Raw genomic sequence first — 9,420 nt, 5'->3', positions numbered from 1 at the left:
GTGGTCAGAAGATTGAAAGTCCCTGCAAACAGTATTGAGGACAGCAGAGGGTCTTCCCCACATCCAGGTCACTGCACAGGAACACTGTCTGAGCAGAACAAATACATTACAAAGTCTCTTCTCCCCGCTGACGAGGCTCTAAAGGTTCACAGCGGGTAAAATAAATATGAAACATGTCACCAGTTTTAAGTACATATATTTCTAAAGGTGCTAATTTAATGCTAACTTTGAATTCTGACCAGATCTGCAGTCCACACAAACCAACAAATGAAACCACAGATGCTCACAAATGAGATTATGAGGAATAATCATAAATGACATTGAAAAAGTATTGAACACATGCAGAAAGGGAGGTGTGAAAGGCACGGGATGTCACGACAGCTGAAATCAGTCATGTGGGGAGGGGAGTGGGGTAAGCAGCCCTGCTACTCACTGCTGCTCCCCACCAGTTGTTGTTGCTTCCTAAAATACTGAAGGGTCCAGTGAGCATTGTTGGGGCCATAATCTGCAAGTGGAAAGAACATAATTTCACCATAAACTGGCCACAACCAGACAGATTTCAGACAGAATGAACAGCATGATCAGGAGAGCCAAGGAGCATCTGACCTGGGATCAGCAGGTATGATCGTTTCAAAGAAAACATGAACTGAAGAAGCTTCTCGGATGAGAGGTGAAACGTCTTCAAGCAACTTAAAGAAGTCCAGACGCTTTTCTTTGCAAGCTCCTTTGAAAACAATAAGTAATGCACTCAGCCGCCCATATTCAGACTCTAATGCTGTAAAAACAAACATGTTAAAGTGAATTTAAAGTTTGCTGAACAACATTTAGACAAGCCTGTGCAATACTGGGAAATATAGTCGTGTCAGATGAGACTAAAACTGGAAAACTCTTTGGATGCCATCATGCATGCCATGTTTGGAGGTCACAAAGTACCCCAAAACACCACACCAACAGTGAGGTTTAGGTGGGGACATCAAGGAAGGATTTCAGAGGTACTTTTCCCACATGAATGTGAAATATAATATATAATGATAATAATATAAACTGTACTCTTATGGAATTTCAGATGGGAAGAATTGGACATCAATCAACGACAGCATCATACCTGTTAAGGACTGTCCATGCAATCCTCCATTAATCCCAGAGGTGGTGATGTGGGCGGGATCTTGTGCTTTATTGGTCTACAGCCTGACAATCACCTGCATAACCATTGCTATATGGGTAAGAATAAGAAGATGGATTTCACTCATTTGTCCACATAAAAGTAGCCAAAGCAGGTAAAAGGATCAAAATGGGGTAACCATGGAGATACCTTTGTACACAGACGCCTCCTGGGCCTGCTTCTCTTGATCAGTGTTAGTGAAAGTAGAAAACATATGACACAAAATAGAAATGGTCAAAGTTATATGTGACTGACAGTAGAAAACATGGTGAGGTTATCCATGTTACTGGATCAGGAATTCACTTCAGAAAGATGGTTTCTGCCTTTTTATGTCATTCTTATCACTGATCTGGGTTCAGGGGGTTACTTTCCTCACAAGTTTCTTTCATATCATTAATTCAATATTTTAAAACCAAATTGCCACATCATGTCCGACAGCTTTATGTCACAGCTGGAGTCACGAGAAACTTCATAAACTGCAGACGACATTAGGGATGAAAATTAGACACAGTTTACTGTCCATATGTGTCTGATTGAAAGATGAGGAGAGAGCTGTAGTGCAGTGGACTGGGCTAATGAGGGAACTGAGGCATCATCTTTCTTTTCTCTGTAAGCTAAATTTGTGGATTGTAAGCTATAATTTAACATTCTCAGCTCAGCAGTTGTGAGTTGTCTGGGGAAAGAGCATGTTCAATTTTAGAAAAATCTCAGTATACATGAATACAAATCACTCTATTGGGCTTGAATGCAAAATTCAGTGGTGTAGGACAGATATTAGTTCTTATGAGCATCATTCTGTAAGAGCCATTAGCTGAACCGTTCCTCAGCTCCTGTGCAGAGGTCAAATCCTAAAATATCTGCAAACGACACCGTGTCTCTCTGCACATGTTTGCAGGCAGTAATATTCAAAATAGCGAGCTCATCAGCTTTAACTCATCAACGGTAGAGGTAATGAAGAAGAAACCAGATGCATTACCAAGAAGACGGAAAGCTTTCTCACTGGGTTTTTAGCAGACGTAGCTGATTTTATCAGTTCAGACATTTTCAGCTGATATCAGTTTGTAGATGCTAACCCACTGAAATATGACTGAGATAGCTGAAGCTTGCAAAACAACTAAACCAAAGCAGTTTTTATGCGGTTGAGTGTTTTTGTATAGCACACTCAGTGTGAGATAACCCACCCCCTTCTTCCTAGTGTAAAAACAGCACTTGAAGCCTCGATGTGAGGATTTCTGTCATTTCCATTTGGTCACAAAAAACGGTCATGATGAAACTGCACACTGATGAGACGGACAGCATGTAGCTCTAGGTGCACACCAAAGACAACCCTCCACTTTCAAACATAATATTAATAATATTTACGAGCAGACATGACCCAGATCGAGTGACTGAAGCTCAGCAGGAAAGTGTTTACAGAGGTCAGCTGTTCCTCCACAGGACTGGAAGTCTGTTTGCAACCACAGCTACGGCCACCTGGTGGCCTTCAGATAGAATGCAGCTTTAAGCCACTTCACTGACTTCATTTTTCCAAATCAGGACCTACATCCATGTTTTATACTGTCTATGATTTCTGCTAACAGTGTGTAATTTGTGTATAATAATTAGGAGTCATGCAGTAAATAAGAGCCATTCATATCAAAGTAACCACAGAGGGTAGGTGTGTCTATACGCTTTTTAAGGTACACCTGTTAAGCTGCCTGTTGATGCAAATATCTAATAAGCCACACATGGCAGCAACTCTGTGTATAGTGTGCTGTATTCATCTAAAAACACACAACAACAATGTGTCTGTCGGTTTTGTGTTCCTTAGAAAAAGCAGAAGAAAGAAGAGATGGAAAGTGTTGTGTATGAAAACACCAGACCCAGGAAATCTCCCAAACCTTAACTGCTGCTTATGGCAATCATCCATAAATATCACGAGTATTAAACCTAGGAATGCTGCCAACACCATTTAGTACAAGTCAGAGGACTACTGCGTAGGTATGGAAAAGATTCACCTGTTGGGGTCTTTACCAAGTTGTTTTTTGATGTTGTTTGTATGTTTTCTGATGGTTAGTCTAAACGGCGTGGACATGCACAGCACATTTAATGGTATGTCTGGATTTCAGGCATTTGTTTTATGGTTGGTGCTTCGTAGGATTAGGATTAGCACACGTGATGAGTTAGGCTTACCTAACACCATCACAAGGCTGTTTGTCTAAACCTTTCAATTTTTACAATTACCAAAAGGAAAAACAGTATAGACAGATAATAGTAGAATTATTGTTAATTATTCTTATTTAAACTTGTTGATATTAACCAGGTCACTGATGACCCATCCAGGGTAAGGGAGCAGAATCTGGGCTTAGAATCCCCATCTTTCTGTAGGACATTCATCCACCACCCAAAGGCCAAAAACTTTAATGGAAACAACAGTAATGACATTTACTTAATCCAAGATGTAACATGTTCTGGTCCTGGAAGATTTGCCTGTTTAGCATGTACTCAAAGCAAAGTCCAACTCTGGATGACTCTGTGGGTGTCAACTGAAAATACTACATGTATACTGAGAAACCATCAGTTAGACACATTACTTATGTAGCAATGTCAACAGACTTTCAGACAAAGAATTGGGGAAATAAAATATTTCAATACACAAAACTTAACACAAAAAGAAAATATAAATAAACAAATTTGTCAAACTGTTCTGACTTCAAAGCACTTTCAGCCTTTAGATCAGTTCACTGTAGCTTGAACCCTAGAAACCCTAGAAAGTCCCAGAACAGAAGAAGTGCACACTGAAAATGTATGTAAGAGTGTAAGTGTATGTAAGTGTGTAAATGTATGTAAGAGTGTAAGTGTATGTAAGAGTGATCCTTTAGCTTTGCTTTGCTTAATATGTGGCTAAGTGCAACCCTGAGTGGTTCAGCAGAGCACTGGTGGTTGTTAAAAGTTTAAATATTTAAGAACAGTTTAAAACATTTTGTTTGATCTTTACTTTTTTCTTATGTATTATTATTATTATTATTATTATTATTATTATTATTATTATTATTATTATTATTATTATTGTTGTTGTATTACTTGTTTAATTAATGATAAAGTCTGTCCCACTACTGTGAAGTATATGTACATTACATGTTGCACAGTAAACACCTTTGCTATAAACATGAGATGTTTTAAAATAGAAAAAATCATGTGTATTTTTAGAACATTTTGCCATTATGTAATGACTGTGTTCACTTCTGGGACTGATGTGCTGAAAATCTATTTCCTTCTCTTGTTTGGTTGATATATGAGTAATTTTCCTTCATATTCAGCTACATTATGCTGTCGTGAGTTCAGAGATGCCTCACGCGTGTGTGGATTTACTCAGAAGTGACTGTATCTTTTTTCTTTGATGAAGATGACAAATGTCTTATTACTCAGAATAAGTGCGCTCATGGCTCTGCAGGAAACCGACACGTCTCAAGTCTCAATATAATCTTGCATATTTTTCTCGTCACTCACTAACATTTAAATGTTATTAATTCATTTATTTTTTAGTTTGTCTCTGTTGAAAATAAATGAATGAATCATTCCTATGAGCAAGACAAGATGCAGCTGGACTCTGAGCTTTAGTTAAGTGGAAGCAACAAAAAGTCTGGGAACACCAGGAAAGATTTACAGCATTTATTTTGAATTTCATAAAACATATTTTTATTATGAATGATTAAAGATGGATATGTCCAAAATACACGTCATGATGAGCTCAGAGCCTGTCAGTCAGTCAGCCGGGTCATGTTTTTACGAGTTTTCACACTAGTTTCACTCGAAAGTTAGCAACAAAGGCTAACCGTGTCATAGAGATACAACAGACTGAAGTCTGAGATGTAGTTTTTAAATGTGAGGTGTTAAAAAAACCCAGACTGTGTTATATCGGCTTACTTAAGTGGATGTGGGCTGACTTTGTACATTTGTTTATTTACAGATAACTTGGTTAGATGGTGTTGACCCTTAGTGACATTATGGGATGTAGTTTATCAGCCTGTGTCAGTGTATCTACTGGGAATGTGATCAAATTAATACTGTCATATGTTCAGAGTCTTGTTACATTTGGCTGTTAGAATAGATTCAGACAGAACTGAGAGTAAAAAAGCAGCAAATAGTCAGCCTTGAAAAAAATGGGCTAAATGAGTAATTGCAGTAAAAAACTGTATCATATTCATCAACAACATCTTGGCAGTATTACTGTATATTATTTATACCAATCCATAATGACCGACTGCACACGTGTAACGTCTGAGAGAGCAGACACCTGCCACAGTGGACACTGTGGACAACAAAGGAAACGGTGACATACTCTTCATCATTACACAATTACAATCAACGAGGAACTCCATAACATTCAAAAACACAGAAAACAAATGTATTCATATGTGAATGGACCAAAACATGCTCAAAGGTGTAAACAGCCATTAAAACCACAAAGGTGCCTTGCTGCTGTATATCAAGAAGGAAGCTGACATGTTGGGCAGAGCCTGTGTTCTAATGTAGAAAGCAGATTTATTTGCATACAAAACAGAGACATTTCTGACTGTGTTTCACAAAAAGTAGACGAAAACGTTTTGTTTTAGTGATTAAGTGTGCAGCATGTCACAGTCCTGCAGGACCCTCGCCCTTTCTCTCCCTACCCCCTCCCCTCTGTCGCTCTCATGTCATGACTGAGTTTGTGTGCCTCGGGTTTCAGAGGCGGCCTCAGAGACCTTCCTGCCACTAGCTTAGCCTCTAAGAAAGAACTGCGATCTCTGTCGCTGCACTTGTGTCCATCACTGTATTCACAGAGACACAGCACTGGCATGCTGTCGTCACTGATAGTCACCTGTGAGTCACACTGTGTCCCTCCTAAAACACTGAGTTATCCTAACACTGAAGAAAAATTGGGGCAGATGGAAAATATTTATTCTGCTCTATCAATATGTAGTAATAAATATTTGGATCTGACTGTTGTTGATTAGCAAGTATTGTTAGGAAGCTTTAGGAAAAGTCTGGGATACGTGCAGAGGGCAGCAGTCTTAAAACTAATTCTTGAATATTTGACTGATGAATAAATATACAAAGATTTAAATTCATGTACCTCACTGTGGTATACACATTATTACTGCATGATTACTAATTACCCAAACTGTGTATTCACACGATCTAATTGCCAACTGTTATCTTTAAAACCACGTGATGACCTGAAATCCCCTCTGACACTTCTTGGACTTACTCCAGGGCTCTGGATGAGCTAGAAATCCCACAAAGGCTGCAGAGAAACATCTTCATCATCTCCAAGACTTCAGAGGAAACATTCTGTAGATCAACAAGACAAAAGCTGAACATTTAGAAAGACTGTGCTTCTTGCATCTGTTGTAAAACTGACACAGCTTTTCATATGATGTGACAGGTGAAACCTGAGTGTGGGAACCGGCCCTGGTAGGGTTCACGTCTAAAAGCCTTTCAGTGGGGCTGAATTTCAAAGACGAGTATTGCATTTACTCGAGAATCCTTGTCTAATGTTAAAATGTGTTTAATCAAACTTTCAGCTCTGAGAAAGGGTCGAAATCTTCACGGCACTATCGTTTATCATGGTAGACTAACTACCCGGCATAGCCTGCACTTACTGCCCAGTATAAACTTTGAATAGCATGGAACCGTCATCACTTCATTTGCTTTAAAACAATATTTAGAAACATCCAGAAACCTTAAACACACATACACATCCAGTATCCCATTCAAACAAAATCTAAAGTAATTATTACATTTAGGCTCTAAATATCTAACTTAGCAAAGCACCAGTTTACCGGAAGTGTTTTACAGAACAACAAAGGGACACATGGCAAACATGAAACACAGATACAGTAGACACAGGCAGACACAGACCTTCAGCCTGCATTCTTTCCAGGAGCCAGCAGGGGGCGACCTCACTGCTTTCAAAAGGGGCCCAGATTTCTTACTTCTGTATAATAAATGACCCCCGGCTTCAAGAAAAGACACTCCTGATAAGGTCATGATCTCAGTCTTAATGAATACAACAGGATGTCTGCTTTGTAAATAATAATCACAAATGTCAGAGCAGGGTTAGGCTGGGACTAGCTTGTGACTGACAAGTATGAGTGTGCAGAGTCACTCCTCACTCCATCTTCACAACCAGTTTCAAAAGGCCATCGCAGCACAAACATGCTGAGCTCAGTACTTTGAAACAGGACACAGTCATCAGTCCCACTGGGATCGATGACTGTGTCCATCTTTTCTATACAGTCTGCAGGGTCGCTGAATAACTTACTTGTTACTCAGAGTAGCAACTTAGTTCCTTTGCTCAGAGAACCGAGTGAAAGGCACAATAATCACAGTGCAGCTTAGTGTCAGCTGTTTCTAACAGGTGAACAAGTCAGTATCTTTAAACGTTTCCTATTATTCCCAGGTTTATGAGAAATCAGATGACCTGCAGGTAGCAAGCAGTCAGTAACATTAGAACATAAGGAGTGCTCTCAGAAGACTGATCTTTAAAACAGCGTGTGAGACGTACAGTTCAATACAATCATAATGGATTTATATAGCGCTTTTCCAGGAACCCAAAGTGCTTTACAATGCCACTGTGCATTCACTCTCACATTCACACTGGTGGAGGCAGCTACAGGTGTAGCCTCAGCTGCCCTGACAGAGGCGAGGCTGCCATATCGCGCCATCGGCCCCTCTGGCCATCACCAGTAGGCGGTAGGGTAAAGTGTCTTGCCCAAGGACACAACGACCAGGACAGAGAGCCCGGGGATCGAACCGGCGACCTTCCGTTACAGATGCGATTACTATGTTGTCTCTTGCTTTTATATTTTCCTCTCCAATACAAGCTGCAATACAAGGATGCATTACACACAGACGGTTATACGAGTACTTTTTCTGTCATAAAGGAATCAAAAGTTCTAATTTCACTGAAAATAAAGCAGTTTCACATCTTTTAGATCCATTTTTAGTTTCCCAAGTTCTCATAACGTCAACTAAGAGTCGCAAAGAGAGAATCGAAAATTTGATTCATACTTCTGAAATCAGTCTTCCACAGCACGGAGGCGGCTCTAACTGGGTCACAGGCATATTGAGATGAAAAACTGTTCCTGGCCTTGTCGTAAACCACGGTTTAATTTTCATTATGTTTGGGAAAGACAGAATATATAGAAGATATAGCCACAGTGTTACGTGGTTAGATAGCTATAGCTCTGGGTTCATGTGAAATATTTGCTGAGCTGATGCTGGTTCTTGTGTTTGGTCGGTGTGTGGAGCTCTCGTGTCTTCCCTGTGTTCCTCTTCCAGTTTTATAACATTTCATTATCCACAGTGGACACACTCAGAACAGTCAAAGCTGATCACACTGCAGCTCATCCAAAAGGTAATCACAGATATCACCTCATTCACTCACCAGATCACGGACTCACCACATAGCAAGGCATATTATTATTATTATTATTATTGTTATTGTTATTATTATTGTTATTATTATTATTATTATTATTATTATTATTATTATTGTTATTGTTATTATTATTGTTATTATTATTATTATTATTATCATCATCATCATCAGATAATTATATTTTACATTCTCTATGAGACTCTAAAAGAACTTTACTGAGTTCTGTAAACAGGGCTGATTGGTATTTAATGGAAACCTATAAAAACATGGGTCTCACCTAAAAACGTTTCTGTACAGTAATTTAGAATTTCTCTCTCTCATTGCAGACATCTATTTAAAAAGTAAAGCAACTCAATAATGCTGATGGGTGGAAGTCTAAAACACTCTTTGGCACACTCAGTAGATAAAGACAGAGCAACAACCAGCCTGAGCCCTGGAACTGGCTCCATCAGAGTCACAGCTTCATTTAAGGAAAACAAATAGTACAATTAACAGCTATCCTCTTCAGGCTTGTTGTGCACCAGTGCACCACTCCCAGCACTCCTGCAACATCACCCAACAGCATTTCATCGAATGTTTCATCACACGCTGCTACTCTCTTTTATTCAGTTGCACAATACTGTCAAGAATCACCTGCACTGATAGTTAAGTTATTTATTTTTCAGGATATAGTTAAATTGTTACTTTATTAGAGTTATTTGATATTATATTTGTATTACTGTATATTACTGTTACTACTATTCTTATTGTATATGTTGTATATCTTATTCCTGTGCTCCTCTGTCTCTCCTGCTGCATTGAGCATGTGTACGACAAAAATTCCCTCGGGATAAATAAAGTTCTTCTTATCTTA

General features: G+C 39.1%; 1 long non-coding RNA gene across 1 annotated transcript; it reads left to right on the top strand.

Annotated features, from left to right (window-relative positions):
• Nucleotides 1–470: 470 nt before the first annotated feature.
• LOC308410074 lies at nucleotides 471–4,717 on the top strand. Its single transcript, XR_013974116.1, has 3 exons — nucleotides 471–619; nucleotides 1,067–1,221; nucleotides 2,973–4,717. It is a non-coding gene; the product is annotated as an uncharacterized lncRNA (long non-coding RNA).
• Nucleotides 4,718–9,420: the final 4,703 nt, after the last annotated feature.

This window comes from Rhamphochromis sp. 'chilingali', assembly GCF_963969265.1.
Source record: "Rhamphochromis sp. 'chilingali' genome assembly, chromosome: 14".
Lineage (NCBI taxonomy): Eukaryota > Metazoa > Chordata > Actinopteri > Cichliformes > Cichlidae > Rhamphochromis > Rhamphochromis sp. 'chilingali'.
Note: the sequence above shows the minus strand (reverse complement) of the source record. Positions and strands in the feature narration are given on the sequence as shown.